Below are 9,625 nucleotides of genomic sequence, written 5' to 3'. Positions count from 1 at the left end.
AGTGTACTTCGCCAGACTGCCAAGAACCTTGCCCTCATCCAGGCCAAGGTGGCGAGACACGGTAGTGATGACACTATAGGCCTTGTTGATCTCTGCACCAGACAGGATGCTCTTGCCAGCAAACTTGGGATCCAACATGTACGCTGTTTTTCAGAACTGCAGTTTCCTCTGCTTGGAGCAACAGTGAAGTGGGCAGGGCAGTACGGATCTCTTCTTCTCTTACATCTGCAAGCAGAGTCTGAACATCAGACAGAATGGCATTGTCTCCCTCAATCCGTGCAATGGCTACTACTATAGGTTTCCGGAGTTTCAGGCTGCTTACCACTATCTCCCAAAATACATCATACAGGAGGATCCTCTTGATGGGGCTGTCCATATTGGCAGACTGTGATATGGACATTTCTTGGAGAGACTCCTTCCCCTCCAGGAGACTGTCAAACATGATGACAACACCACCCCAATGGGTGTTGCTGGGCAGCTTCAATGTGGTGCTCTTATTCTTCTCACTTTGCTTGGTGAGGTAGATTCCTGCTATAACTTGATGACCCTTCACATACCTAAACATTTCCTTAGCTCTCGTGTAGTGTATCAATTGTTTTCAGTGCCATGATGTCCTTGAGGAGCAGCTTCAATGCATGAGCAGCACAGCCAATGGGTGTGAAGTGAGGGTAGGACTCCTCCACTTTAGACCAAGCAGCCTTCATGTTCGCAGCATTGTCTGTCACCATATCTTGGCCAGGTCGCAGTTGCAAATGATAACTTTTTCTCAACTAGCCTACCTGGTTAAATAAAGGTCAAATAAGTCAATCAATCAATCAATAAAAACCAGTGCAAATACCTTCTGTGGTCCAAGGTCATTGATGACTGCCTTCAGCTCATCTGCAATATAGAGACCGGTGTGTCTGTTGTCCCTTGAGTCTGTGCTCTTGTAGAATACTGATTGAGGGGTGGAGATGATGTAGTTAGTTATTCTTTGCCCATAAACATTTGACCACCCATCAGAGATGATTGCAATACAGTCTTTCTCTATAAATTGTCTTGACCATCACTTCACTTGAACCGTATCTACATGTACATACTACCTCAATAAGCCGGACTAACCAGTGTCTGAAGGCACTGTATAAAGTTTGTATGTGAAAACCATTCGCAATTTTTTTCTTCTCCAAACTCCAAACTTGAACTGCTGGTACATGTTATAAAATAATCCAAGATGGCATAGCAGTCAGATGTCTTTTGTCCGAGTCTTGTCGTGTCCCTTGTATATATCTTTAAAAAAATATTTTCTAAAGTATTATTCACCTCGTATTCGGAATCCCCCAACAGAAGCTAGCCAGCTCACTAGCTACTAATCAATTAACCACTGCTAGCGGTCATCAGCTAATCTTTAGCTCGGAAAGCTCTCCCCAGTTTGTACAACGCGACTCAAACCAGAGCATACCGGACATATTTTCTCTCCATGTCCCCGGATTCCTACCGCAAGCTCTGGACATTTACACCTGGATCTTCGCAGCTAGCTAGCTGCTATCCGAGTACTGGCTAATGTCTGTCCCGGAGCAAGCACCAATTAGCCTGGAGCTAGCCCATGCTAGGCCCTTTCTCCCGGCTAGCTAAAGAGGCCCATCAGCCACTCCTTGTCTACAATACCCGGACCCCTTCTACTGCCGGTACGGAACCCCGCCGATCCTTCACGACTGGACTACGACGTAATCTGCTCGAGGGGGTACTCAACTGGCTTCTACATCGCGACCACCCCTGAATGCTCATCCGATCGCCGCATCCCGCTAGCTGCTATTGGTCTAGAGCATATCGGACTGTTAGCTGTATAGATCCATCAGCCAATTTCTTGGGCCACTATACCTATTTTGCCAATTGGACTTGGACCCCTCTGCTACTCGGAACCCTACTAATCCATCACGACAGGTCTAACAACGCCACTGCACGCGGAGACCAAAACAGACTTTCCTCTGTCGAGACGTCCCTATAAGGCCCTTCTGCTAGCCCCGGTCTGCTAGCTTGTTAGCCCCGGCCTGCTAGCTGCCTGAATCACCGTGTCTCCAGCCAGCCCGACCACTCACTGGACCCCTATTGATCACCAGGCTACGTATGCCTCTCCCTAATATCAATATGCCTTGTCCATTACTGTCCTGGTTATTGATTATTGTCTTATTTCACTGTAGAGCCTCTAGCCCTGTTCAATATGCCTTAACCTACCATTTAATTCCACCTCCCACGTTTAAACGTCTCTAGAGACAATATCTCTCTCAGCATTACTCAATGCCTAGGTTTACCTCCAATGTACTCACATCCTACCATACCTCTGTCTGTACATTATGCCTTGAATCTATTCTCTCACGCCCAGACCTGCTCCTTTTACTCTCTGCTCTGAACGCACAAAACAACCAGTCCTGATAGCCTTAAGCCATACCCTCATCCTACTCCTCCTCTGTTCCTCTGGTGATGTAGAGGTTAATCCAGGCCCTGCAGTGTCTAGCTCCACTCCTACACCCCAGGCGCTCTCACTTTTTGACTTCTGTAACCGTAAAAGCCTTGGTTTCTTGCATGTTAACATTAGAAGCCTCCTCCCTAAGTTTGTTTTATTCACTGCTTTAGCACACTCTGCCAACCCGGATGTCCTAGCCGTGTCTGAATCCTGGCTTAGAAAGTCCACCAAAAACCCTGAAATTTCCATCCCTAACTATAACATTCTCCGACAAGATAGAACTGCCAAAGTGGGCGGTGTTGCAATCTACTGCAGAGATAGCCTGCAGAGTTCTGTCTTGCTATCCAGGTCTTTGTCCAAACAATTTGAACTTCTACTTTTAAAAATCCATCTTTCCAGAAACAAGTCTATCACTGTTGCTGCTTGCTATAGACCACCCTCTGCCCCAAGCTGTGCCCTGGACACCATATGTGAATTGATTGCCCCCCATCTATCTTCAGAGCTTGTGCTGCTAGGTGACCTAAGCTGTGACATGCTTAACACCCGGCCATCCTACAATCTAAGCTTGATGCCCTCAATCTCACACAAATTATCATTGAACCCACCAGGTACAACCCCAAATCCGTAAACACGGGCACCCTCATAGATATTCCTAACCAACTTGCCTTCCAAATACACCTCTGCTGTTTTCAACCAAGATCTCAGCGATCACTGCCTCTTTGCCTGCATCCGTAATGGGTCTGCGGTCAATCGACCACCCCTCCCTCATCACTGTCAAACTCTCCCTAAAACACTTCAGCAAGCAGGCCTTTCTAATCGACCTGGCCCAGGTATCCTGGAAGGATACTGGCCCAGGTATCCTGGACATCCTGTCAGTAGAGGATGCCTGGTTATTCTTTAAAAGTGCATTCCTCACCATCTTAAAGAAGCATGCCCCATACCAAAAATGTAGAACCAGGAACAGATATAGCCCTTGGTTCTCTCCAGACCTGACTGCCCTTGACCAGCACAAAAACATCCTGTGGCGTTCTGCATTAGCAACTTTTCAGGGAAGTTAGGAACAAATATACACAGGCAGTTAGGAAAGCTAAGGCTAGCTTTTGCATCCTGTAGCACAAACTCAAAAAAATTCGGGGACACTATAAAGTCCATGGAGAATAAGAGTACCTCCTCCCAGCTGCCCACTGCACTGAGGCTAGGAAACACTGTTACCACTGATAAATCCATTATAATTGAGAATTTCAATAAGCAGTTTCTACGAATAGCCATGCTTTCCATCAGGCTACCCCTACCCCGGTCAACAGCCCTGCAATCCCCACCGTAACTCGCCCGAACCTCCCCCACTTCTCCTTCACCCAAATCCAGATAGCTGATGTTCTGAAACAGCTGCAAAATCTGGACCCCTACAAATCAGCCGGGCTAGACAATCTGGACCCTCTCTTTCTAAAATGATCTGCAGAAATTGCTACAAATCCTATTACTAGCCTGTTCAACCTCTCTTTCGTAACGTCTGAGATTCACATAGATTGGAAAGCTGCCGCAGTCATCCCCCTCTTCAAAGGGGGAGACACTCTAGACCCAAACTGCTACAGACCTAGATCTATTCTACCCTGCCTTTCTAAGGTCTTCGAAAGCCAAGTTAACAAACAGATTACCGACCATTTCGAATCACACTGTACCTTCTATGCTATGCAATCTGGTTTCAGAGCTGGTCATGGGTGCACCTCAGCCATGCTCAATGTCCTAAACGATATCATAACCGCCATCGACAAGAGAAATAACTGTGCAGCCGTATTCATCGACCTGGCCAAGGCTTTCGACTCCATCAATCACAACATTCTTATTGGCAGACTCAACATCCTTGGCTTCTCAAATGACTGCCTCGCCTGGTTCACTAACTACTTCTCTGATAGAGCTCAGTGTGTCAAATCGGAGGTCCTGTTGTTCGGACCTGTGGCAGTCTCCATGGGGGGTGCCACAGGGTTGAATTATTGTGCCGACTCTCTTCCCTGTATACATCAATGATGTTACTCTTGCTGCTGGTGATTCTTTGACCAACCTTCATGCAGACGACACCATTCGGTATACCTCTGGCCCTTCTTTGGACACTGTGTTAACTAACCTCCAGATGAGCTTCAATGCCATACAACTCCCCTTCCGAGGCCTCCAACTGCTCTTAAATGCAAGTAAAATTAAATGCATGCTTTTCAACCGATCGCTGCCCGCACCTGCCCGCCCGTCCAGCATCACTACTCTGGATGGTTCTGATGTGGAATATGTGGACAACTACAAATACCTAGGTGTCTGGTTAGACTGTAAACTCTCCTTCCAGACTCACATTAAATATCTCCAATCCAAAATTAAATCTAGAATCGGCTTCCTATTTCCCAAAACAATGCATCCTTCACTCATGCTGCCAAACGTACTCTCGTAAAACTGACCATCCTACCGATCCTCGACTTCGGCGATGTCATTTACAAAATAGCCTCCAACACTCTACTCAACAAATTGGATGCAGTCTGTCACAGTGCCATCCGTTTTGTCGACCTGTACACTCTCTTTGGTTGGCCCTCGCTTCATACTCATCGCCAAACCCACTGGCCCCAGGTCATCTACAAGTCTCTGCTAGGTAAAGCCCCGCCTTGTCTCAGCTCACTGGTCACCATAGCAGCACCCACCCGTGGCACGCGCTCCAGCAGGTATATCTTACTGGTCACCCCCAAAGCCAGTTTTTCCTTTGGCCGCCTCTCCTTCCAGTTTTCTGCTGCCAATCACTGGAACGAACTGCAAAAATCACTGAAACTGGAGACTCTTACCTCCCTCACTAGAGCTCTAAGCACCAACTGTCAGAGCAGCACACAGATCACTGCACCTGTACATCTGTAAATTAGCCCATCCAATCTACCTCATCCCCATACTGTATTTATTTATTTATCTTGCTCCTTTGAACCCCAGTATCTCTACTTGCACATTCATCTTCTGCTCATTCTACCATTCCAGTGTTTAATTGCTATATTGTAATTACTTCGCCACCATGGCCTATTTATTGCCTTACCTCTCTTATCCAATTCATTTGCACATGCTGTATATATAATTTTTTTTCTACTGTATTATTGATTGTATGTTTGTTTATTCCATGTGTAACTCTGTGTTGTTGTATGTGTCAAACTGCTTTGCTTTATCTTGGCCAGGTCGCAGTTGCAAATGAGAACTTGTTCTCAACTAGCCTACCTGGTTAAATAAAGGTGAAAATAATAATAATAAAATGTGCAGATCAAATACGATACGTCGCTGGAACTCTGATTAAGCTGTTTACATGTCTAATATTTTTTTTTTAAATCAGAAAACCAGGTGTTTTAATCAGCGTATGCTTACTTCGATTACTACCTTATGCTAAAGATAAGCAGAGTAAGGTGTTGACATGACCAATGTCATACTCTGTCTACTCCCATAATCAGTTTAATATCAAATTATTAGAAAGCATGTTAACATACGGAGGACCAATGATATGTACTACTTGCTTAGGTTCCTCACTTTGTTGCATCATCATTTTAAATGCCATTCAAATGTGTCACTGTATCTTTCTATTCAAACATGCTGATATACAATCATTACTGTGGTATGGTTTGGACAGGTTCACAGTTAATGACCTTTCCATGACCAGAGAGAAGGCAGGACTCACGTGGTGGAGTGCTGCTGATAACACAGTGCTAGTTGGAGATCTGGTGGTGGAGCCAAAGAACAGATGGGAGTTGGATGTGGCCTCCACTGCTGAGGCCGACCCCGGTGTACGCACCTCCTACATACGCCTAGGGCTGTGTGAATGGAGCCTGTCCAGGCTTCTCCTGGCATCGAGAGGAACTCATCACCATCTGCCTCTCGGGACAACGACTGACCTCCCTTACACAGACCTCCTTCCACCTCCCCTCTTCTCGGTAATGCAGGCAGAATGGGAGTCCATGGTAAAAAAACAAAACACCTCCACTGTAATTAAGAAATGTCAGGGTGTCTGTTCAATAGGTTTTTGACAACCTTTGACATAGACTTAGCCACTCTTTTATTATGCTGTCAGTTTCTATTTTCATGACGAGGGGAAACTTTATAAAACAAGGAGGGAATACGTCTTGTCTGTGTATAATGTCAACATTTTCTAACATAACACACATTATAGTGTGTATTTGGATAGTGAATCCTGTGAGGATAATTGAGTAGTCTTAACTACCAGTGTGTGCACTGAAAAGTGTGCTGAAAAAAGGCTTACGGCGCGGGGCACAGTTGGCTCTGTAGACACCAGTCATTCAGCAGCGTTGCTAGCTACACACCTTACACCCTGCTCTCTTGGTCTTCTTTCACACCTGAAGGGAGAGGAACAACAGCACTCATTATCAATCATAAGCAGTGTTGGGGAGCAATAATTAGGCATTCCAAGGGAGAATGTGTGTGAGGTGGGGTGAGGCGGGGGGCTGGGAGAGGGTGGGATAATGGGAGGGGAAGGATTACGAGGAAATGCAGCAACAACGGGTAACTCAAAGGAAACAGGGGGAGGCTAATGGAAATGCAGTGGTGGGACAAGACTCTTACTTGTAAAAAAAAATATATATATATATACAGTGGGGCAAAATTGTATTTAGTCAGCCACCAATTGTGCAAGTTCTCCCACTTAAAAATATGAGAGAGGCCTGTAATTTTCATCATAGGTACACTTCAACTATGACAGACAAAATTAGAAAAAGAAATCCAGAAAATCATATTGTAGGATTTTTTATGAATTTATTTGCAAATTATGGTGGAAAATAAGTATTTGGTCAATAACAAAAGTTTATCTCAATACTTTGTTATATACCCTTTGCTGGCAATGACAGAGGTCAAACGTTTTCTGTAAGTCTTCACAAGGTTTTCACACACTGTTGCTGGTATTTTGGCCCATTCCTCCATGCAGATCTCCTCTAGAGCAGTGATGTTTTGGGGCTGTTGCTGGGCAACACGGATCTAACATCTAGTGGAAAGTCTTCCCAGGAGAGTGGAGGCTGTTATAGCAGCAAAGGGGGGACCAACTCCATATTAATAGCCATGATTTTGGAACGAGATGTTCGATGAGCAGGTGTCCACATACTTTAGGTCATGTAGTGTACATCGTTAGTTGTTAGTTATTTAGCTAGTGAATTTTAGCCATATCATCATAGACATTGCGCAAGTAAAAACACCTCAAAACAAGAACAAAATAAACTACATTAAAAACTAGCAGGAATTGGCAGAGACGTTTGGATGCTCCTTCTTATTGTTCTATTAAAGGGAAACTTCACCGCTAGACACTATTTGGGGTGTTCTTCCAGTCTCCCTACATAATTCTGATTGATGATCGATCGGGTGTGTCGGATATAATATATATATATATATATATATATATAATATATATAATTACACTAAAGCTGTGTTATTTTATTTTTGCACAGGGAGAGTTCAACCAATGACGTCATTGGCTGATTGAGCCTGCTGTCGGATATAAAAATTAATGGAGTCATGTTTTGTAGCAATTGTTGTGGCCTTTGTGTTTTTGGCCGATTGCCCCCTCACGCTAGCAGAGAGTAGATATGGTTGTCCTTGTTCAATAGAGACACTGGACTTGTCTCATGGAAGTTCCCATAATTAGCTAAAATGGCTGCTTCTGAGGATTCCTCTTACCAAGAAGAGCTGGATGACACCATTTAAAAAATACACTGCTCAAAAAAAATAAAGGGTACACTAAAATAACACATCCTAGATCTGAATGAATGAAATATTCTTATTAAATACTTTTTTCTTTACATAGTTGAATGACAACAAAATCACACAAAAATTATCAATAGAAATCAAATTTATTAACCCATGGATGTCTGGATTTGGAGTCACACTCAAAATTAAAGTGGAAAACCACACTACAGGCTGATCCAACTTTGATGTAATATCCTTAAAACAAGTGGCCTCCACGTGCCTGTATGACCTCCCGACAACGCCTGGGCATGCTCCTGATGAGGTGGCGGATGGTCTCCTGAGAGATCTCCCAGACCTGGACTAAAGCATCCGCCAACTCCTGGACAGTCTGTGGTGCAACCACTGTTGGTGGATGGAGCGAGACATGATGTCCCAGATGTGCTCAATTGGATTCAGGTCTGGGGAACGGGCGGGCCAGTCCATAGCATCAATGCATTCCTCTTGCAGGAACTGCTGACACACTCCAGCCACATGAGGTCTAGCATCGTCTTGCATTAGGAGGAACCCAGGGCCAACCACACCAGCATATGTTCTCACAAGGGGTCTGAGGATCTCATCTCGGGTACCTAAATGGCAGTCCGGCTACCTCTGGCGAGCATATGGAGGGCTGTGCGGCCCCCCAAAGAAATGCCACCCCACACCATGACTGACCCACTGCCAAACCGGTCATGCTGGAGGATGTTGCAGGCAGCCGAACGTTCTCCACGGCGTCTCCATACTGTCACGTCTGTCATATGTGCTCATTGTGAACCTGCTTTCATCTGTGAAGAGCACAGGGTGCCAGTGGCGAATTTGCCAATCTTGGTGTTCTCTGGCAAATGCCAAATGTCCTACACGGTGTTGGGCTGTAAGCACAAATCCCAACCGGTGGACGCTGGGCCCTCATACCACCCTCATGGAGTCTGTTTCTGACCGTTTGAGCAGACACATGCACATTTGTGGCCTGCTGGAGGTCATTTTGCAGGGCTCTGGCAGTGCTCCTCCTGCTCCTCCTTGCACAAAGTCGGAGGTAGCGGTCCTGCTGCTGGGTTGTTGCCCTCCTACGGCCTCCTCCACGTCTCCTGATGTACTGGCCTGTCTCCTGGTAGCGCCTCCATGTTCTGGACACTACGCTGACATACACAGCAAACCTTCTTGCCACATCTCGCATGGATGTGCTATCCTGGATGAGCTGCACTACCTGAGCCACTTGTGTGGGTTGTAGACTCCGTCTCATGCTACCACTAGAGTGAAAGCACCGCCAGCATTCAAAAGTGACCAAAACATCAGCCAGGAAGCATAGGAACTGAGAAGTGGTCTGTGGTCCCCACCTTCAGAACCACTCCTTTATTGGGGGATGTCTTGCTAAATGCCTATAGTTTCCACCTGTTGTCTATTCCATTTGTAAAACAGCATGTGAAATTTATTGTCAATCAGTGTTGCTTCCTAAGTGGA

This window comes from Oncorhynchus kisutch, linkage group LG3 (assembly GCF_002021735.2).
Source record: "Oncorhynchus kisutch isolate 150728-3 linkage group LG3, Okis_V2, whole genome shotgun sequence".
Taxonomy (NCBI): Eukaryota; Metazoa; Chordata; class Actinopteri; order Salmoniformes; family Salmonidae; genus Oncorhynchus; species Oncorhynchus kisutch.
The sequence above is the reverse complement of the archived record's forward strand: the minus strand, read 5'-3'. Positions refer to the sequence as shown.